Consider the following 24,222-nt stretch of genomic DNA (forward strand, 5'->3'; position numbering starts at 1 on the left):
TCAAATATAACTGGGCAACTCACAGACATGCAACTAGTGTTGACATTGATGCTAATGTTAATGAGCCTGTCCTGTCTCTCTAAGATGCTCTTATTGGAGGTCAAAAATATATTTGACATTGTGATGATGCATCACATTATTAGCAAAGAATGAGCCCAGCAGAATTGCTAGAAAGAGAAAATAATCCATATGTGAGTAATATAGATTTCAAAGAAATATTTTTTTAAGAACTTGTCTCAGCTTTCTTAACTCTGCTATTCAGAGGGAAGGCAGATCTAATTTACTAAAAGATAATATCAGGAATTCATAACTGCAGGTTTGTTAACTCCCACACAGGTACAGTGATCCTGTGATATAAGCGATACAAAGACTTCCCGGAATGCTATCAGATCCAGCCGGAAAGAAAAGAGCCTGTTAACTTTGTGCTAGGCTGGAGTTATGGAAGAGATTACGGATCTGTGTCTATGGCCAATCCAACGTGTGCTGTGCTCCGTGATTGGATCCATTTGCTATCTTCTTGGAATGAATCGGTAGGCACAGCTCATCTTGTGGAACCAGAAGGGAGGGTGTCTTTCAACAGAGCGAGGGAAAGGGGGTCAGTTCACAGACATTGTCCGCAGTCCAGATAAGTTGCGGAGGCGTGACCCCTCAGGAGTGATCTTCGCTGACTCGAAAGTCTACGTAGCCGTGGTCTGAGAGGCCTAAGGGAGGCTTGGATAATTGAAATTTCTGTCCCTCCTTCCAGGAAAAGACGGTGTGAGGACTGAATGGATTGTGCTTTTGAAAACACTTGGTCGATGGGACCGCGAGCGAGAGACTCACGTTGCACTTCTGCCACTGGTGTGGGCTTGGGCTTTTCGGGATGGGGAGAGAGCGATCAGCCATCCGCCAGAAAGAAGGTCTCTGGGAAAGGGGCCTCTGGTCAGTGCTTTGGCGAGTGAGGTGCGCGGGGCGCAACATTTAAGGAGACACTGGCTCCCTGGTCGGGGCCTGGACTCTGGGGCCCAGGGGTAATGAGCAGCGTGGAGTTAGACTGCTTGCGCCCAAGGCCTGGCTCCATAGCCACCGGCTGAGTGACCTTGGGCAAGTTATTTGCGGGGCCCCAGCTACTTGTGAAAAATGGGCCTCATGATAGCAGCCGTCTCAGGGGGCCTCGGGGAGGTCAAATATCAGGTGCTTAGAGAAATATCTGGTATGTAGTGAGTGCTCAAATATTTTTAGTTACAATGACTTTGATTATCATTATCGTTAAGAGAAACGTGAGAGTATTTTAGACATTAAAACTTTGCAACCAACAAGAGGCAACAAAAGGAAGAGGACTGCACCCCCACAGTCATGGAGCCAGCTGAGCTTCCTGGAAAACGGGCAGAGGAAGATGCCCAGGAACCTGGGTGAAAAAGGATGAGTCTATCTCTTCACTCCTTTTATTCTACACCCCTCCCCGCCCCCACATTTGAAACCCAGTCACAAATGCCTTGTAATTTGCTGGGGTCTACCTTCCTTCCCAGCCATCAAGGGTTCTTCTTGGCTCTCCAATCCAGTGTTCTTAGAGCTTTACAATGCCTTTATTCTCCAGCCAGGGCGCTCTGCCTTTGAGATGTCATTACCCTGCGAGTAGCAGCTCCTGTGCCTACACAATGGGAGAGGCAATCAAGAGCACACAGATAAACCGTGGCTGCCAGCTCTACACGCTCAACAAGTCCTCTCTGTGGACAATTAGGGCCAAAAGATAAATATTGACACATAAGACTATTTCCTCATTTATTTTCTGTTGATTGTGTGGGCAATCTGATGGGGCAAAATTCCACTTTTCTGAAAACTAATTCTTGGCTAATAGAAACAAATAAAGTAAAGGCTTCATTTCCCATAATGGGTTGGGCAGGCCCATTGTGCTGAACTGCTAATCGGATTAAATGGACTCCTAGCTCTATTTGTAGCCACCAAGCTCCCTTGAACATTTTCCACATCTGAAGATTACCCATCATGGTGGATCTCTTGCTTTTGAAATCAAATGGAGAGAAGCAAGCAAAGGCTTGAAATTGCAGCAAAGCCCGATTCCAAGCAAAGTGCAGGATGAGGAAACATACATGCCCAACCCTTGCAATAAAGCAGACAAGCTGAGAAAGTCCTTCTAGCCAATGACTAGAAACCAATTTTCATCCTTATAAATATATATTTTTTCTTTTTTTAATTGAGGTAACATTGGTTTATAACATAAATTTCAGGTGTACATCATTATATTTCGATTTCTGTATAGACTACATCATGCTCACCACCTGAAGACTAATTACCATCGTACACTGCACACATTTTTCTAATTTTCTCTTTTAAAAAACCTGACAGTGACAGTCTTGAAAGTGTAAGCGTGCTTTGTGCATCTATGAGAAAACTAGAAGTCTTGCAAGAGTCGTTCTTATCCACCGTTCTGGGGGGCCATGCATCTGTCTGATTTTGCCAATTTATCTAGAAAATATTACAATTTAATCTGTGTTAATAAAAGACCAACAGAGTAACAACACCTGGGGTTTTATGTGTCTGGCTGGCTTCTATTAGCATTTAAATCTGCATCCATTACATTAGTTCCTTAAAACAAACACAAACATTTATGCGAGTGACAATTCAAGTTAGCCTTAGTCAGTCTTAAATAATGTCACTCAACTCGGCATTTGGACCGAAACCTGTGAATCATGAGGTATATTTTTGCTTACAGTCTGATAATTTTCAAAGCTATTGGCAACCTGGGAATTTTCCTTCCTTATCACCAGGGCTCAGCTAACTTCACTAAGACTAATCAGGCCAGGAATCATTCATTCAAGGATTGCACGATCATGTTTTTCTTTAGCTGTGACAGCTGCCTCAGCCACATTAGCAATGCAGATTAGCCAGCCTATTTAATAGGTTAATGCAGAACACGTGAAAATTGGGTTTAATCCCCAGTGAAATAATCTAACATTTTCACGTTTCTTGATGTTGGGATAGAGACATTGCTGGTGACTCAATTAGGTGTAATGTAGATCAAAGCAAATTTACCTTCTGGCTGAAACTTCCCAATAGTTTAGACAGAAGAATATAGCAAGGGTCCTTTACTAATTGGCGAATAACTGTAGGGAAAATTGCACTGGGAACATGTAGGATGTGATCAGAACTCTTTCGGCCTAGGACAGACAATTTGTGTATTTTGCAAACATCTGCATCTATCACTTTGCCGTGCCTCCAAATGATGCTGCAGCTTTGCGGGGATGCAAACACCTTGTACCAACCCATTCATCCTTCGGGCATAACTACCATAAATGGGAACACTCTCTCCCTCTCTTAATCTGCACCTTTTCCATCTCCTGTCCAGGAGTATCACAATTGTGTTCTGAATGGGCCTGCATTGTGAGGGGAGGAGAAAGAGAACGAGAGGGTGTCTAATGTTTTCATTCTGGCCAATAGCATATCAAATGCCCATCTCTTTCAATCATAAAGGGAAGGAAACAAAAAATTACATGCCCTCAGTTGCCAAATTATTTTTTGCCTTGACATCTTAATTCTTAATCCTTGTGTGTGGCAAATCAGTCTACTATAGGCAACCAATCAAGCAATTATTTCTAAATTATATTTGCCCAACTCACATTGATTGGCTATTCTTTTCTTATTGGGTTAGCTCATTAATTCTGAGCAGCTTGCTTATTATGCCTTCCTCATCATTTTCCTCCTGAGCCTATCTGCTCCAGCCAGCCTGCTGATGTTTCAAGACGCCATACAGGAGGAAAAAAAAAAACGACCAGTGATCTACGCATTGTCTCCTCTAGCAATTACAATTCACATTGCTGATTAACTTTGATGTGAAAACTAATGAGATAAGACAAGTTATCAAGGCGGACCTGATCATCATTCCATTTATACAGCATTTGCCACTGGTGAATGAGAAAAAAACTAATGAAGACGTATCTGACAGCAGGCTGAGCGGAGGCAGATTTTCGTTCGCCATCAGCAAGAGTTGTGCTCCCTTCTCATGGTCTATCTGAGACGCTTCAGAATTAGCTTAATAATGAAAACACTTCATCTAAATGGACACATGTTTACATTAAAATAACTACATGATAAATAGATGGCGGAGATTTTATGCCTTCTTGAGTCTAAACAACAAAGTAAAAATGTGTTCCAGTATTCACTAAATCATTCAGAGGAAAATTCAATTTAAGCTATTATACTTATCGCTGAGCGGGTGTCCCCTGTTTACAGGTAGCAAATGTCGGTTTTCAGAGGGCGGGGGAAGGGAAGCGATCTGGGCGGAACAGGAATGATTTACTTTGTGAAGATGGTAATGGGCAAATAAACAGAAGCACAATATTGGTGAAGCTAATGAACGTTGTTCACACGGTAATAACTTTGTGGTGGGGAGATCCACTGGAATGACATTTCTAGCTGTACATTTTTATAAGTTCTCTTCATTTTCCGACCTGAGACACTGGAGGTCTCTGCTTTCTCTTCATGTGTAAGTGTAGTTCCACTACCCTCTACATGTAACATGTATTACTTTTCAAAGAATAAATCCAAAGCATTTCTCTGCATAGATTCATAGTTTTTTTCCTAACAAATTAGCAAGGAAATGCAGATATTATGCAGGAAACGTAAATTTTCATTGGACACAGTTTTGGGGGTTTAGCATTAAATGTTAAGAAAAATATACATGTTATTAAATTGGTTAAATAGAGTGGTTACGTATGAGCTTCAATAAAATTCATAAGTATTCATATGGTTAAAAGGATTCTAACACATTTTTTAATCTCTGCAACATCTTTGTTATATTAGCCTTATAAGTATGAAAGGAAGTAGAACACTGATTATTTTTACAGATAACACTGCCTTCACAGTGAGTCATTTTGCTACTTTGGTAAATCATTCCCAAAAACATAAGAAAAGGAAAAATGTTCATTTTCCTAGAAAGAGCTTCCTTCTCTATAACATATACAAGTGTATTCTGTTTTTCATACATAAACATCATGGCATAATATTCCACTCAAACGTCATGGTTAAAACCAGAATGAAAAAGCAAAAATAAGTTGTGACATATCAAAGCATATCTTTAAAGGCTCCTTTTTTTGTTTTTAGTAGGCGGTAGTTTTTGTTTTCTTTAGTCAAATATGATTTGAAATATTTTAAGGCAACTGTCCACAAATATCATTTCCCGTTACATTTTTTAGACTTAAAAAAAGAAGAAATATAATAATATCAGCAACTATAATCAATTTCTCTCCCTTCCACTGTACTCATCCCCAGCCGTCACAAACAACAACAGCAAGAAAACAAAACAAAAAATTCACAAACCTACATTTCTTGAGGGGCCATACTAGAGAAACCTATTGCATCTGATGAAAGTTAATCACAAGTACTTTTTAAGGATGAGGAAACAAATTAGTACTCCAACGAGGGATTAAGTTTAAAAGCTCTTCTCAGAACCGAGGATAAATCCTATATATTAGAAGACACTGTAAAAGCCCTTGCGTAAGAGCTAGAGGCACAAGTGGAAAGTTGACCCCCGAGATGGTGTGATGATGGAGTGCTAAGTTTATAAAATTCTCCCACAATGAATGGACCCTGTAAATACAGTGCCTACTAAACACAGAAGCAATTGTACTAGAAAACGGGTTTCCAATTTTGACTCAAGTGACAAAATTAAACCCATGTGAACAAGGGCTGACCCATTTCTTCTCTGGAACCCGCCTCCTCGCCCTCCCCTCCTGATGCACTGGCTTCTCTTTTAGCCCATCTCTTGAATTCTCTCCTGGCTATGTTTACCACTCAATTCTCATGTTAATTAGAGACATACACATCCTTATTAGTAACCCACGTTTTCATTAGCACAGCCCACCTGGCCAAATGAAAAACCCGGGAGTGTGTCTGCGTGTGAGCCAACAATGCAGAGATGGCCATATTCTTGAACACACATATTTAACATTCTTTCCTCCCTGGTGTAAATTTTGCCTTTCTATGTACCCTTATTACACTATCTCTAACATGGGTGGCAGATTCCTTTTTAGCCTATTTCTTTAACCTATTTTAATAAATAATTACAGGCAGCTACAGAATTTATTCATTCCAGAGGGCTACCTCCTTCACATTTTTTTCCAGAGGCACAGCTCAAGGAGACATGGTGATAATCAGGGGGCCTGGAATCCCGTCTACACAATGTCATTATGAGCTTCCATTTAAAATGAAAAATGTATATTACAGTTAAAAGCGATACAAGGTTAGCGCCTCTTCCCAGGGACTGTTTCACAACAAGGGACACTCTGGTTCCATATTCAGGAAAGGAGCTGGAGGAAAATGAAAGAAAATAGAAAGCACTACAAAATCTTTTTAAGATATTAACAAGCCCCTCATTGAGGGAAAAGAAAGACTCGTATCCTTTGTCTTTCCTACAACAGGGAATAATTATCTTTCATTGGGTTGTTTGAGAATTTTATTGCTAAACCAGTTAATCTACTTTGTTAGTGTAGTACTTGGGGCTTTATTTTTTTTCCTTTCATAAAAAAAAAAAGAGATCTTATTTTATTTTTCACAATTTCTTCGATGTGCCCTAGGAGGTGTTATACTTTCCAGTGTATCGATTTAAATGCTCACAAAATAGGGTTTCCCTCTCAGGGCTGGAGTCCCATTCATCAGCCTTCAAGACCCTCATACTACAAACCTGGTTTTATAGCGCTGAGCCTGTAGCTGAATGTTTTTCTTCACTTCTTCAAAATGCCCCCGTAGAAGAGCACACTGGGTACATTTCACCCATCAACTTCACTTCTCCAAAATCAAGCTTTACCCCATCTTATTCAAGCAAACATTTAGAAGCATCTGAAACGGAAAACTTACTCCATAGCTTAGCTGCAGAGTGGGTTTGTAACATTTATCTTTGGAGGTCTGAAAATAAATTCCTTTAATAAGTGCTTGCTTGAAGTGTGTTGCTAAACAGTTCCTCCAATACATACCCTAAAATTTGTTAACTGAGCTCCCTCACCATAAATGATTTGATAATGGAAAAAAAAAAAAGCCTCGCTTTGAATTTATATATATTTCAGTCTTGACAAATGTTTTATTTAAAACAGTTACTGTGCACCTTTTGATTTGGAATTTAAAGTAAATAATATTTGTACATCTGAAACATACTCAAGACAAATGAAAAGCCTCTAGATGCTTTTGTGTGAGATGTTGCAGGGCTCTACAATCTTAAAAGGACAACCTCAATTAAGCTCATTTTCATCTGGAAAAAAGTAGCAACTGAAAGCTGAATATATTAGATAATACATACTTGCCAAAGAGCATTCTCCTAGAGATTAAAAAAAAATTTTTTTACAGAAAGAAAGAAAAGGAAAAAAAAAGAGAAAAATATTTTGATAACCAACCCAAAGCTGGCCCTGAGTATCGCTCGATGCTAATTTTGTTTGAAACTGTTCAACTAACTCTGAATAGATATCCGTATTCAACAAAGACACAATTAATGGCAACGTTTCCTTCAGCCTCAAGACATCATAACAAGCTGCAAAGTACAAAAAGATTTTTATGGGAACTAATTTAAGGACAAAGGGTTGACCTCTCGCATTTCATTAACTAACCAGAGGGAGGAAAGGGAGAGTGGCCGTGCTCATCCTCGTTCATTTCAAGCAGCCAATTTCAAAATGCAAATTGCAATCTGCAGATGTTGGAGGCTGATATAGATATTTTTAAATATCATTTGTTCAATTTAAGGACATCAGACATTTGAATTTTGAGTAAAAATCAAAACCAATTTTGGGATTCGTTTTTGGTCGGGGAATGAATGTATTCATGGTGCATTGAAGGTCTTTAGGTTAGCTATGTTTTCAAGTGTCTAAAACTATTCTTGCAAACCATTAATTTTATATATTATTTCCAAAACCTTTTAATGGAGACGTTCCATTAAGCTCTACATTATTCCTGATTATTGTACCAAGTGAGAAGTGGTGTATTTTGAGTACAGAGTTGAGAAGGATAAAAGCAACCGTCCAAATCAGACACCTGATTCATGAATGTATTCAGAAATTATGTGCTCTGGACTCTGCAGTTTGCTTAAGGTGATACCTAAAATAAAATCTGAGAGGTTTGCCTTTACAAGACATTTACTGGGCATGAAAAAAGTTAAGTGCGTTACTCCTTTTAGAATTCTGACCTTTCCTACCTCCATTTTGGCTTTATTTTTTTTCTACAGCACTTTTCACTATCTGGCTTACTGTGTGTTTTATTTATTTATCTTTCTGTCTGTCCCCACTCTCCACTTACTAGAACATACGCTTCAGGAAAGCAAGGACTTTTAGCTGTTTTGACCACTGCTGAATCTCCAGTGTCTGTTCCTGTACTGTCCAATATGGTAGTCACTGGTCACATGTGGGCATTTAAATTTAATTTAAAATTTATTAATATTAAATAAAATTAAAAATTCAGTTCCTCAGTCACACTAGCCACATTTTATGTGCTCAACAATCACATGGGCTAGTGGCTCCTGTATCAGAATGTGCAGATATGGAACATTCCCATTGTGCATGGTACATAGTAGGATTTAATAAATATTTGTTGAAATTGAATTTGAAGGCCTGGAAAAGGCTATTTCCAGGGTTAAGAGATGTTCCCCTCATAGTCATGTGCTTAGATTGAGTCAGGAAAACATGGTTTACCAGAGAGTTCTCAGTGTGTTATCATATATTATTTCACATATTCCCTCAAAAAAGGTAGATGCGTGTTTTGTGGTTTTGCTGTGTTTTGTTTAGAGTAGAAAAGATCATTCAATTCACTTTATCATCTCTTCATATAGGATTTATGAGGTAGGTTCAAGAAGATAGCACCAATCTCATTTTCAGATGGGAAATGAAGGCTCCAGGAGAACCCGCCACCACGAGAGGTTGGAGAACATTGGAAGATGCCTGTCATGGGGCTCACGTCTTCTTGCTCAGACTGGAGTTTTCCTAACTAGTGCAGCCTTGCCCATGTGCACCTGTACATGTTTTGGGGAGGCACTTAGTGCTTCATTTAACTGAATTAAGCAATAACATTAAAAATAATTAAAATGGCTTGCACTCATTAATTATCATCATCACCACCACCATTTATTAAATTTGACTATGTGGTGGTCAATGTGTCGATTTTACACATATTCTCTCGTTTAGTCCTGACAATAGTCGTGTAATGTAGATTATGCTTTCCCAAATTTACACTCAAGGAAATGGAAGTTGTAAGGAGGGAGGGGTGAGGTGCAAGGAAGCCCTGTCATCCCATCTAGAAGAAGAGCATGAGGGACTTTGACCAGAACTGGGAGGGGCTGATAGCCACTCCTTGCGTTAGTGGCAAGAGTCTGCAGTCAAACTTACTCTGGTTAATATTTTCACTTCCTTTCACCTTAGGCCAGCTTGTCTTCCTTTCCCTTTATTGACTGGTCAATTTTATGGTACGATCAGACATACTGGTGTTGGATATGAGAAAAGACTAAAAAAGTACTTTTGGTGCCAAGATGTGGAAGAAAGCGAATATTCATTTGGAACCCTCTAAGGGTTTGTGGGTAGTGGTATACAGAGTATGATGCCCAGAGCACAAAAGAAGGGAGGCCAAAAGAGAATTAAGGCATCTTCCAGTTCTTCTACCTATGTTCCCACTGCTTGTTGTGGAGGCAGATTGTTAGGATGATGGGAAAACTTGAGTGGGGACAGTGGCACTTGCAATGGCAAGAGGGCTTTTGATTCATTTAAACCTTCACAAATGTATTCCCTTTGAGCTAGGCTCAAACTGTCCATGCTCCATCATACTAGAAGGCATTATAGCATCATTAGATCCAGATTAGTCTCTGTTTTCTTTACCATATTCTCAGTACCTCACAAGGGCAATGATTATAAAAAATGGGGGAAGGCAAAAATAGGGTGAGAACTCATTTAGAAATATAACTCTGAGGTCTTGAGTATCCAAACCCATACCCTTGACCAATGAACTGGACTTTTGGGTAGATATGGACAAAATGGATCCATAGATATGGGTATAGATATGGATAGATACAGAATGAATTGTCGTAAAAGTTACCTAGGAACATTTTCTCTTCATACCCAAAGGAAAAATTCAACCAGCAAAGGATGAGGGCTTGTGGGAACTTGGGATTCATGATTCCGGGGACCAAATCTCAGCTCCTGGAGATGTTAGCTTTTGGGATTGTTTCCAAATAAGGGCAGTAGAAAGGCTGAAATAATCTTGAGGACTCATAAAGAGGACAAATTGCAAAGTGGATGGACACGTGAGTGTGAATGTACATGCCCATGTGCACGCATACACACACACACACGCATACACGTAAATACCCACTTCTCCCATGGCCACATGTTCTAAGCTAAAAATTAGAACACCTTGTCATACCTGGTCAACAACCGATTTCCAGGCTGTTTGAGTGTGATTGACAGAGTAGGAAATAATGCTTGAATTTCTAGGTTGTGATAATGTTGGGAGCAGAATTTTAAAATCAAGGCAATCTCAGAAAATTGGGGATGTAGGGTTTCATAGATCCTATCCATTTGGGGGTTCATTTATACCTGGCTTTATTTCTAGTGAACTTGTGACTTCATGAATAGCAATTGACAAAATTTTTGCAAGAAAAAATATTAATAAGTATAATTAATAGGAAGTGTAATGACCCAATGGTCAAAATGAAATAAGCCTGAAAAAATAAAAATAAAAGTAAAAAGTTATCACAAGATGTAGGCTGAGTCCCGGAGAGAGTCAGTTGTGAAATATAAACCCAATCAAGAAGGAACAACAAAAACAAAACGGCCAAGTATCTAAAAGCCCATTTGGGGTTGTGTTTTAGGTGATATTCTGAAGTAGAAGGATTCCACTTTGGTTGAGGGTGCCACTGCTATGCTAGCTCAATGGGCAAGTTTATCATGTGTTTCTGTCCCGTTCGGCTTTGATCATCGCCAAGGCTTTCAGAAGTCATGCCACCTTCTCAAAGAATCTACCTTCTCCCTTCGCTCCAGACGTGTGCCGGGTTGTCCAAAGGTGGTGGCTTTCACAGAATGGGTCACGGAGGGCTGACAAGAATCTGGAGGACACAGAGAAGTTTTATTCCAAAGTAGGCAATGCGCGGCTGTCTCCTGGAAATAGGGGCTTACTGGATCGCTATGATGGGCCACAAGGACCATACCACATACCTGGCCCATTCCCTCAACTCTTCAGGCCTTGGCTGCAATCTAGCTCAGGGGGGTCCACCATCACCACACCAAATTTTAACTCCTCAACCCACTTTGGATCCCTCATTCTTTCTACTTTTTTCTTTTTTGCGAGGAAGACCGGCCCCAAGCTAACATCTATTGCCAATCTTCCTCCTTTTTTTCCTCAAAGCCCCAGTAGATAGTTATATGTCATAGTTGCACATCCTTCTAGTTGCTGTATGTGGGACGCCGTCTCAGCATGGCCGGAGAAGCGGTGCGTCGGTGCACGCCCGGGATCCAAACCCAGGCCTCCAGTAGCAGAGCATGCGCACTTAACCGCTAAGCCATGGGGCTGGTCCCTCTTTCTACTTTTATTCTTGGTATGTTTTACCCTCTAAGAGACTATGTACTTTATTTATTTCTGTTTGTCTACTTCCTGTCTTCCCTGCTGGGATGTAAACTCCACAGGGCAGAGATCTTTATCCATTTTGTTCATAGATACACCCCAGGTGCCTACAACAGTAACTGGCATATCCTAGGTACTCAATAAGTATTTGTTGAATGACTGGATAAACAAATTCCTTGTAACTCCCCGGAATGGCTTGTGGATGGTAAGCCTGTTCTGGAGTTCTCTCTTGGTTTCTTAGCCTCATGCTCTCTTGTCCCTTTGGTTTGTCCTTCCCTCTGTGTGATCAGATCATGGGCAACTTTTATCTTCTTTCCCAGGTCAGGAAAACTCTGCAAGTTATGCCTCTGAACTTTCTGTCACAGGCCATGACCATCAGTTCCCCTCTCTCCCTTCCTTCCTGTTATTCAGTAGGCAATATTTGTAGATCTGATTTAGAAGGACATGATTCCTCCCTAGGGACTGCAAGAAGATCCTGGGTTTCAAGTAAAAGATTTCAGTTATTAATACTATGGACTATTATCTCATCACATTAGCTTTAGGCTACTCAGCCATAAGAAATAAAGAAATCCAGCCATTTATGACAGCATGGATGGACATTGAGGGTATTATGCAAAGTGAAATAAGTCAGAGGCAGAAGGTCAAATACCGTATGATCTCACTCATTAAGTAGTAGATAATAACAACAAACACGTAGAGACAGGGATTGGATTGGTGGTTACCAGAGGGGAAGTGCGGAGAGAGGAGGGCGAAAGGGATAATTTGGCACATACATTTGGTGATGGATTGTAATTAGTATTTGGGTGGTGAACATGAGAACATGACGGAATCCGTGCAGAAATAGAAGTATAATGAGGTACACCTGAAATTTATACAATGTTGTAAACCAATGTTACCACAATAAACAAACAAACAAACAAAAAACAGAAAAGATAAAGGAAATGTAGAAGAATTTCTACACAACGTTAACACATTTTAGTCAGAGACCATAAAAAACTATACATTATTTTAGTTCTTAGGCAGTATCTTAATTGGAATATGGAGGCAGATAGTTAGGCTTATCTGGTAGTAGAGTTTTACCAATTGATTTTCATAAAAGAATTAAAAAGCAAGGGAGTTGAATATAATTGCATAGACTGGATGACGCAGTATAAGTTGAGGTCGAGGATAGACAGGGAAGGAGATGAATGAAAGAAGGAATAGACTAGTGTGGAGAAAGCACAAGGATCAAGCCTGGTGTCTTGGCAAAGTTTAAGAACAAGGATGTTTGGAGTGATTGCACTTTTAAAAACCTGGAAGGACAAGTTTAGAAAGAAGAATGTCTGAATTTAATGGCAAGGAGTATGGTGTGGCCGTGGAAATAGGTGTTCAAATTGAAATGTTGATTATTGAAGGTAAGGGGTCAAGAAACTTAGAAGCCAAGGCAGTGGATATTGAAGTTATCCAGGACAATGGCAGAAACTGGGGAGGCACTCAAATTGTAAAAGCGTAACGGGAGTCACTCAGTAATTAGCAAGTGCCGAGGATAAGAAAGGGTGAAGGATGACACAGCTGGAGCTGGATGGCAGGATTCTCTGTGCAGGAATAATAGACAGGAAAGTGGGTTAATGAGTAAAAAGAATACTGACCCACCTTCAGACCTTAAGGCACATAGTCTACATGGAAGGGAATCTACTTAAGACAGATGCAGGTGAAGTAGCATCTCCAAAGGAGAATCAGATTTGAGGAAAATCAAGGAGCTGGAGGAGAGTTCAGTAAAGATGTGGCAGGAAATTCACAGGGCCGGGGGAACAGTTTTGGGGGAAGTGAAGCACAAAGAGGTTGGGTCTGGGCTGAGGAAACATGGAGTCATGTGGGAATGAGAGCATGGAAAATAATAAATGAAACATTTCAAACAATGATCAAGTGTGATAGGAATGAGATACACAGGGGGATTAGCAGGCCACAAGTTTTCTAGAAGAATTGGTTTTTGTACACCTTTGTAGTTGGGGAAGGAATCATGTCTTTCTAGAAGAAGACTTCAGACTCAATGCCAGCCCACCTAAGGAGGCAGACAACGGGGATTATTTTAGTTCTTAAACCTCTAACACATTGAATACTTTCCTTGTCCTGTGTCAATATTTTATAGTTAAAAAGATAAATTGTGAAATTTACTTGTAAATTTAATGTTTCTAAGTTTATATCTCTCTTCAGTAGTTCAAATGTGATGCTACAGTGGGAATAAAATTACATCCTAGATTTATTTGTCAACAAAACTAAACAAAAGAAGGACATTCAAAGAAGGCTAAGCAAACTTCTCCCACTAAATGTGTCCTGAGACAGCATTGAGGAATAGCAGGTGGTGTGCTCTTTGTGCCCATCAAGCACTCCATTAACTCTCCTCTCCCCTCCAGGTGCTGTGTTCCATCATCGCAAGGGTGTTGCACTAGCTCTACTTGGCCTCTTTTGCCTGGATGCTCCTTGAAGGACAGCAGCTCCTCCTCACCGTTAGGAACCTCAAAGTGGCCAACTATACCAGCACAAAAAGACTCAAGAAGAGGCTTCTGTATCCTTTTGGCTATGGGATCCCAGCTGTGATTGTGGCTGTGTCTGCAGGGCTCAACCCCCATGGATACGGCACACCTACACTGTGAGTGGGGTGCTGAACTCCTGCTGATGGGGAAATGTGTGTACACCTCTCTCCGCGGGAAACCAAGGGACAACAACAGGAAACTTTTTAAGACAATTATAATTATTAATATTGACATCCATAATATTAACAGCAGTGGTGCCAGCAGTTCTCACTTGCCGTTTCCTATGTCCAGGCTCCGTGGTAAACGCTTTGTATATAATATTCCATTTAATACTCAGTATCCGCATTTGAAGTAGGGCTTATTCCTGTGTCCCCACTTAACAGGGGAGGAAACAGAGACTCAGAGAGGTCGTGATTAGTTCTTGTTCAGTGAATTATGCCAGTATCAGATTTGCCTACTTCTGGAAGGTGTTCTCATTCAACTAAATTTTGCTGCATGCCTAAATAACTGTATTCACAACACGAAGCAAATTACTCATCTTCTTGGGCTTTTCCTCCTCTCATCAATATCAGAGAGTTAGGAGGAAATGGTTTATCATTTAAAGTGTAAGCAGGTGAGTTCCCTGAATTACCACTCAAGTGTAAACTATCATATAGATGGAATCATTAATTTCTGGGGTGTACAGAGTATTAGAGGTTATCTAAAATCTCATTCAGCCCCACCTCCCACGTACATTTTATACACGAAAAAGCAGCCTGAGTAGTGGTTGAAAATGTAATCATATTGAAATTCGGAGAAAGAAAACTCCTGTCTCAATACAAACAGAAATTAAATAAATTTCTCTGGATTAGTTACAGTGTTAGGAGGCCAATTCACTGATGTCAAGAAAGGTGCCTCTTCTTAAATCCTATCCACCCACGATAATGGCCTCAGCACTCTGAATACATGGTGCTTTCTAAATGTTTTAAAACTTAAAATTATTTTTTCTGATAAACGAGTATTTTTGTGTTGTTTTTAATCCCAAGTACGCTGTTAAATATATAGTGTTATGTGACAGTCTTTAGAAGCACTTGAAGTCCTCATCATTACTCTAAACATTCTTCGCACTCTGAGATTCTCCTCTGAATTAGCAAAAATCTGTGGACTCCTATTTCTATCTAACTATGTTGATAAACATTCTATTCTATTCTATTCAGAGCCTTTAATTATATTTGGGATTTCTTGTCTCCATTCTTGTGCTCTCTAGGTAATCTCTACATTAGTTCTCGCTGCAATTCTAATATATTTTGCATTCAGAATTTTCTTAAAATTTCATTGTGCTGTTCAAATTCAAAAACCAGCAAATGGTCTAGACCAAATTCACATCAAGTCAAACTGCCTATTACAATCTTTCCAGGTCCTTCATAACCCAGCCTCACTCCACTTATTCCCAGAATTTTTCACTCTACCTTACTGAATCGCCAGGCGACTACCTACCAGACATCATCCAACCACATTCCTGTCCCTCATGAACCTCGTGTGGCCGCTTTAGTTGAACACCTAATGCATCTCTAATTATGAATTATTTTGATGGGAAACATACTGCATACATTTTAGTATCCCTTAAGCATCTTACATTTATCCGAGGCAGTACTGAACAGTTCATATATATTTACTGATTCTTCTTTTTTCAGTTGCTGGTTCAACCTAACAGGAGGGTTTATCTGGAGTTTCATAGGTCCAGTCTCTGTGATCATCTTGGTGAGTATATAGTATATTTCTTTTCTCCTTAGGGTAAGATCAAAATAGATACCATAGGAACATGGTAAACTAATACACTAGCATCATTTAAAATTAAAGCATAGGGCCGGCCCGGTGGCTTGGCGGTTAAGCGCGCGTGCTACGCTACTGGCGGCCGGGGTTCGGATCCGGGCGCGCACCGAGGCACCGCTTCTCCGGCCACGCTGAGGCCACGTCCCACATACAGCAACTAGAAGGATGTGCAACTACGACATACAACTATCTACTGGGGCTTTGGGGGAAAAAAAAAGGAGGAAGATTGGCAATAGATGTTAGCTCAGAGCCGGTCTTCCTCAGCAAAAAGAGGAGGATTAGCACGGATGTTAGCTCAGGGCTGATCTCCCTCACAAAAAAAAAAAAATTAAAGCATATGTTTCAAGTGCCTGAATCTACAAGTCCACCTGAGCATTCAAATCTACTAAATATAAAACAGTGGATTAGGGGTTATTGAAAGATGTATATTAAAATTTCTTATTATGAATGTGAATGCACCAGTTTCTCCAGGAAATTCTGTTGATTTTGCTTTATATATTTTTGAAACTATGTTATTAGGTGCATTCAAGTTTAGAGTTTAACTTATAGATTGATGGTTGGTTTTATCAGTTTGGAACTTCTTGATCTCCAGTTTTCTCCCCAAAAGTCTATTTTGTATGATATGAATACACCTGCTAATTTTGGTTTGGTATTGCGTCATAGAATTTTTGTCGATCCCTTAAACTTTTGTCCTGTGTGTTTGTTTTATGGGTATCTCTTTTGAACAGCAGAAGCTTGGACTCAATTTTCAGAAAAACTGTGAATCTCTATTAATTTAAATTTTAAGCTATTCTATTTCATCAAACTTTATTATTCTTTGACTTCGCTAAAGTTATTCCTTAAGTGATAATTCTTAATTTTTGAGCAAATACATTTGACTTTGAGAACCTTAATACTTTTGCTATCTCCAGAACAATAAAAGTTCTTAAAATGCTTCAATTTGAGTCTAGTGTCTTATATGATGTTACTGTTCAGTATTTTTTTTCTACCCTGGTTACTATTGTTGTTTGATTATACTTTCTACAGTCTATGCTATTTAGAAACTTACCCAAATCTATTTCATTGCTTACCATTGCTTCTTAAATCCATCTCCTTCCTACTTATATTGGTTCTGTTAGCAAAATTCAGTCAATGGTACTTTCTAATTAGCAATATGTCTTTATTTTACCCTCACTCTTCAAGAAAGTTCAGCTATACACAATTCGAGGTGGACCATTTGAAGATCGTCCTTTGTGTTTCTGGCTTCAGCTGTTTCTGTTGAGGAGTTGGTTATCAGTATTCTTGTTATTCCATTTTAGACAATCCAATTCTTTGTGGTTGCTTTTAAGATCTCTTTGTCTTTGGTATTCTTAAATATTATTATTGTGTTCTAGTAGTAGATTTATTTTTATTTTTCCTCCTTGGAATTCTGTACTACTTGCATCTGTGAATGCATTGATTATTAATTCTAGAAAATTCTATGACCATTATTTCCTTGAATATTGACTCTCGTCAATTATCTCTCTTCTCTCCCTTTGGAAATTCTATTATTTAATATATGAATGAGAATTGGCAATGCAGTGCTATTTTAACAGAAAAACCCAGGGGCACCTCACCAAAACAAAGATTATGACTTGTTCATGCAAAGTTGGATGCGGTTCGGTGTCTCTCCTTGATAGCTCTCCTCTAATGATGTCTCAAGTATCTGGGATGCTTCCATCTTGTAACTGTACCATTTTGGAGTTTTCTCTTCCAGAGGACTTTTAAAAAATATGCTTTGCTACAGCAAAATATCATCAAAGGACAGATCCATGTTTGGAACAAGGAAGTCACTGCCCGTGAATCCTGTTGGCCTCTCTCAAGAGTCAGGCTGTCCCCCAGGACACTAGCTGCTCATGGGAATCATCAAGGGGAGTTTACACATTTCCAGAAATGCACAGAGATAGCTTTGCTATCATTTGATAGAATCCACATCTTCGTGTGCCTCTATATAACTATTTTATTTTTTAGTAGGCATTAATCTTTGAATCAAGGCTTTGTATATATATTGCACCTTGGTAGGAGCCAGCCTCAAATTTACACACACACACCAATTTCTTTATAGGCACTACATAAGATTTTTATTAAGTCAGTGTAGCATACATTTAAAATTACATATTCACCAAAAGAAGTTAGAGAAAGCCAAATTAAAATTGCACTTAGGTATTTTTTCCTTGCAATGGTAGTTAAATTTGGGTCTCTTTTCTTTCAGAAACACAAAGAAAGACACCCAAGGGTCAACCCCTCTGCAGTTAAGTGACAAATTGTTAGCTGTAGGAAACAGTTACCTCTGAAAGATAATGCACTTATATTTTCAATTGCAATTTTATTGTATGTCATGATTTCTTTTTTCTTATCATACATACACCAATTTTTAAAAGGAGAGAGAATTTATTTGAAAATGTTCCAAAGTCAAATCTATGGTTTATAGATCTATCTCAATATTTCTCACTATTTTTATCTAATTATAGAATCATAACCCATGATAACAATGTTGAGGCTTTAGGAAAAGATTTAAAATATGATTCATATGTGTTTATCGAGATAGGAAATATCCACCAATCCATCCAGAGAGACTTTGGCCCAACCACCCAAACAAAAACCTCCAAAGGCTGATCCCACTTCTCCTCTTACCACACCAGGATCAGGTCCTCAGATCCATTCAAACTACAGCTTGGTGGTGTCCAGGCCTCAAAGACCCCCTCCACCTCCTCCTACATCCAGCCCACCACTCTAGTTTCCTGCCAACCACTGGCACCAGCACCTTCTCCCATTCAGACCGTGCTGCTCCCCCCACAACTCTCTCTGCCGGGAGCCACGTTCCACGTCCAGAGGCACAGTCCTGTGTCCAGCTTCTGGCGCTCATCTCAGTCCACTTCTGAGGCACCTCATTCACTTCTGCTGCAGCCCCATGTGCGCCATTGAGGTGCTGACTTTGAAGCCACAGGAAGTCCAGCATCTCATCCTTATTAAAGCTGCTGGGACAGCCTCTGCCTGAGAGAACATTCTGAGCTCCATCCTCCCATTTCCTCACCCCATTCCTCTGAATTATGGTGCCCCCCTTCCCACCAACATTTCCCCAGATTCAGCATGTTAAGTCAAGGGGCTTTGTGGAGCCTCTCCAGGTTGGGCAACAGCAGGTCCTGGGACTTGCTGGGTCACTGGAATGACCCAATACTGTATCTCTTTTTGAGGTGAGGAGAGGTGAGAGTTTGGTGTCAGGGGAGCCCATCCATAATTGATGTCCCTGAACTAGTCTGGCCTAGTTCTGGGTATCCTGATTGAATAGATACTGAGTGTTTTTTCCTCAGCATGAGTAGAGGTGTTAGTTCTATATGTACTAGGTTGCTGGCTCCTTCCTCGTGGCAGCCATGTTAAGTTTTACCTAGACATTTATGTGTAAACATTGCAACCATGTACCTTCTCTTTGTATTATTAAATATAAAATACCTCTATTCAGAATCTATTTTAGGGAGTGTGATGTACTTTGTAGATAAAATAAAAAGGCAAGGAATTGGAAATTAAACTAGTTGAAGTTAAACTGAGTGCTAAATTTTGGATTGAAAATAGATACCCAGATGTTACTTTTATATGATAAGCTAAATAAAAGAATAATCATTTTCTAACAGTTCCTTTAATTTAGATTAGACAAAAACAAAGTTTTATGCCCTTGAGTTTTGTCTTTACATAAAATAAGGTACTTGAGGACAATTCCCGGTCTGGTCAACCATCGTTTTTGCAATCAACACAGCGTTTACACTTAAGGGCCCCTGAAGTTACTCTCCATTGCGGTCCATTAGACCCTATTTCAGGTTGACAATGTCAAGACTGCATTGCTCCTTCACAATTCAGTTCCTTTGGTAGTTAGGTAGTTAATGACTTCCCATAGATGTAGGTGAAGCTTATAGGTCTCTTTTCCCTCAACCTAGGTATGAGATGATACACATTACAATGTGAGAAATAAAGCAAGCCTCAGACTGAATTTTGAAACTCAGCAAGCATTTATTAGCATGCAAACACCAGCACAGTCATACCACCTGTCTGTATTCCCCATAAAGTCCAGTTCCCTTTCTTTTTGGGTTCTCTGACAAGCAACTTGCATAGAAGGTTTACTCAAAGCAAAATGCAACAATATTATAGCAACAGAATTCAGGACCAGTGTGCCTGCAAAATATTTCTGGCCAATCCATGTACATTGTACAGCAGGCATTTCACCAATGCAAAATAATTAAAAAATAATAATTTCTAACATCCATTTTGTCAGTTAATAAATACTTTGGTGGCTGGAGATAGAGATCATTGAAACTAGAAGCAGCTACTTTTGAAGGGCTTTTGAATAGTCTTCCAGATGCTAACTCACTCTCCCTGGTGTATGTATTCTGCTTATAGTTTGCAGATTAAAGCTAATGTGTACATATATATCACACTGCCTATGGTGATGTATTTTAAGTAAAATAAATATAACATTCCATCCTAATACTTCAATATGTTTCCTTAAAAATAAAAACATCTTACATAACCAAAATGACATTATCACACCTAACAATATTTAATAATTTATTAATATTATGTAATACTCAGGCCATATTTAAATTTCTTTTATTGTCCCTTTCCAAGTGGTCTATTTGATTCAAGATCCAATCCCAACATGCTGTGTTAAATCCCTTGAGTCTCTTTCAGAGTTGCAGTACCTTTTGTGATGACATTCTGACTTGCTGAAGTTCCCCTAGTGGTCCTTTAGAATGTCTTATGTTGCTTGGTCCCTTTCTTGTGGTGGTGTTTTCCCTGTTCCTTCACACCCAGTAATCTGTGTAATCTAGGAGTCAAATCTAAAAGCTTTGTAAAATTCAATTTAAACATTTTTGTCAAAGTTAAACTCACAGGTCATGTTTAATACTTTACATTGTCTCAGATTGGGGGTCACAAATGTCTGGTAGTCCCACCAGTGGTGATATTAAATTTGGCCATAGGATTAAGGGGTTTTAAAGTCTGATTCTTCCATTGTAAAGTTATGTCTCTCTGCTTGTGACCAAAATTATTTGGTTGGAACTATGTGAATTGCCAGGTTCCCAGCAGCCATTTGCCTAATGCTGTTAACATGAATTGATAAGACTTAGCAGAATCAATAATCTCCTTAGGGCTTGAAATGTAGTTATATTTATAATTCTATCCCTTATTTCACAGTTGTTAGCTGAATTTCTTCTGTCAAGTAGACTTTCTCTTTTCAACTAGGGCTATTTAATTACTCTAGGCCTCAGTTTCTTCTGGAAAGTGAAAAAAACGTTAGCTCTTTCCTTTGCCTCTAGAGTTTGGAGGTAATTTACTGAGCAGATATCTGTCTCCAGAATTCTAATTGATTCTGCACAATGTGGCTGCTTTCTAATGCATGTCCTATAATTTATTTTTTTTATAATTCCCATTGTGCTTGTGCCAAAATGGCTATCTGGGAACAATTATTACGGTGTATTGCATGTCCTATTTGTTTCTTGTTGTTATGTAAAGTTCCCTTAGTAATCACTGCTCTTACTCTATTCATTGTATTCCTTGTAAGGATGTACTTGATTCATTTATTGTAATCTTTTCCTGCCAGGGTATTCCCATGGTGTTCCACAAGTTCTGTTGTGTTCAGATTATTTCATTTATAATGTATATTTGGTGCTGAATTGATTCCCACAAATTGGTCATGTTCCAATGCTAATATCCTGTTACTCACATTCTGCAATCACTAACACTCTCCTTGGGTACCTAAACAGATAATGGAACTCTCTTGCATGTGATCTCGGAAACAATTCATATGGCCAAAATTTGTTTAAGGATAAATACCAAAGATCTAGTACATCAGGCAGGAAATCCTCTCTTGAAAATTTTAGTTGGTTGTAAGACTGGCTTAGATTTGACAATACCTGGATTTGTTATTATGGGATCCCACTAATTCATCTTCTGGTGTTGTGCAGAACACTGAAATAATTTGATACAATAGTTAGGCCAGTGTAACACATGAAGTAGAGTGTGGTTTGAGAGATAAAGGACCCTGTGAAAGAAAATTACTTAACTCTCCATGTTGAAGAATTTTAAAATAAATTGCAGACAATGGAACAAAACCTCAATGAGAGGAGGGACCAGTGCTGAATCCCCAGAGTGAAGCCTCACACATAATGGAAACTGAACAAATGTTTCTTTTGTGTGTGTGTGTGTGTGTGTGAGGAAGACCAGCCCTGTGTTAACATCTGCCAATCCTCTTTTTTTTTTTTTTGCTGAGGAAGACTGGCCCTGGGCTAACACCCGTGCCCATCTTCCTCCACTTTATATGGGACACCGCCACAGCGTGGCCTGCCAAGCGGTGTGTTGGTGCACGCCTGGGATCCGAACCGGCGAACCCAGGGCCGCCGCAGTGGAGCATGCGCACTTAACCGCTTGTGCCCCTGGGCTCGCCCCACAAATGTTTTTTGAATGAATTAATTTCAACTTGCTCATTTCTGTGGAAATCAAAGATCCTCTAAAGCAGCACAGATGAGAGTTGGAAAAATCTTCTTGTTGATCTCTCTCCACTGAGATTCTGTATTTTCTTCTATAGGAAAATGTGTCAAAGTTCTTTTGCCTTTCCTGTGGGCGTTTACAACACTAAAAGAAGACCTATTTCTTACCCTCCAATGTCAGTTTCTTACTGATATTATTACTAAATTTCAAGGTCACTTCAGAAATACTCGGCAGTAAAATAAAGGCACTACTTGAAGAAAACATCCTGATATCTGTCATTTCTCAGGTTCTGTTTCCCATATTTACATATCTAAAAACTCAGAAACGCAATTTTTTCTAATCACCTAGACATATTTAACCATGTATACTCACTAAAACTAGAGGAGACTGAAGTACCAATCACAATGTCAACAGAAATATATCTGCCAGTGGGACAGAGCGTTATTGACTAGTCCACATGGTTCCTCTCCTCCTTTTCCCCTACCAAAATCTACAGAAGGAGCTTCATGAGCAGGAAATTAGATGATTTTAATGGCATGTGCCACCATACCTGGTACCTGATATATCCATTTCCATGATAGTGGTTTGACTGCCAAATTATCACAAAGCTTTATGCTTGTCAGACCCCTTTGTCCTCTACAGAGTGCTAGAAGCCCAGCACTAGTCAAATTAGGCTCTTCAAATTCCCCTTTCATACATAACAAGCAGACTATTCCATTCATGTTTTTTTTTTTTTTTGAGGAAGATCAGCCCTGAGCTAACATCCATGCTAATACTTCTCTTTTTGCTGAGGAACACCGGCTCTGAGCTAACATCTGTTGCCAATCCTCCTCCTTTTTTTTTTCCCCAATGCCCCAGTAGATAGTTGTATGTCGTAGTTGCACATCCTTCTAGTTGCTGTATGTGGGACGCGGCCTCAGCATGGCCGGAGAAGCGGTGCGTCAGTGTGCGCCCAGGATCCGAACCCAGGCCGCCAGTAGCGGAGCGCGCGCACTTAACCGCTAAGCCACAGGGCCGGCCCTCCATTCTTGTTTATATATTCCTTTTTTTAAAAATAGCTAATGTTGGGGCCAGCCCCGTGGCCTGGTGGTTGAGTTTGGTGTGCCGTGCTTTGGCAGCCTAGGTTTGGTTCCTGGGCACAGACCTACACCACTCATAGGCGGACATGCTGTGGTTGTGAACCACATACAAAATAGAGGAAGAGTGGCATGGATGTTAGCTCAGGGTGAATCTTCCTCAGCAAAAAAAAAAAAAAAAAAGTTAATGTCCATAAAATTGATTGGTTTTAAGCTTCCCAGTTATGACCATAACTAATCACTTAATCCTATCACCTCTGAGCTCTTACCTAGGTCGCTTTATTTGAATTTTAATTCTCTACCAAAAGATGTATAATCTTATCCTTTACTTTTTTCCCCCTGCTATATATAGAGAGAGCAGGGAATGCTGTTTTCCTCAACATTTTATTTTGAAATATTTCAAAATTACAGTAAGTTAAAAGAGTAGTACAATGAATTCTTGTGTATCTCTTACTTAGATTTGTAAGTTGCTAATAGTTTTCCAAACTAGCTTTATCTCCTTTCCCTCTCTCAATTTCTCTCTCTCCTCTTTAACACTACGAATTTTTTTCAATGCATAATAATTCAATAGCACTATTAATAGTTTGATGTCAAATTGTCCCAAATTTGAGCAGAGGGAGCCCCTTAAGACTATCTCCTTTATGCTTTTGACATGATCATATTCATCTGTTATATTTTAATTCCTCTTGATTTCATGTCTTAGAAGATTTCACCTTCAGGTTTGCTACTATTTTGCTTTCTCCCGCATG

The 24,222-nt window shown here is 39.4% G+C and overlaps 1 pseudogene; it reads left to right on the forward strand.

Annotated features, from left to right (window-relative positions):
• The window catches only part of LOC131403122 (adhesion G protein-coupled receptor E1-like), a 281,846-nt pseudogene extending 266,004 nt beyond the window's left edge, over positions 1-15,842 (forward strand).
• The last annotated feature ends 8,380 nt before the right edge of the window (positions 15,843-24,222 follow it).

The sequence above is a fragment of the Diceros bicornis genome, unplaced genomic scaffold (assembly GCF_020826845.1).
Source record: "Diceros bicornis minor isolate mBicDic1 unplaced genomic scaffold, mDicBic1.mat.cur scaffold_55_ctg1, whole genome shotgun sequence".
In the NCBI taxonomy this organism is placed as follows: Eukaryota; Metazoa; Chordata; class Mammalia; order Perissodactyla; family Rhinocerotidae; genus Diceros; species Diceros bicornis.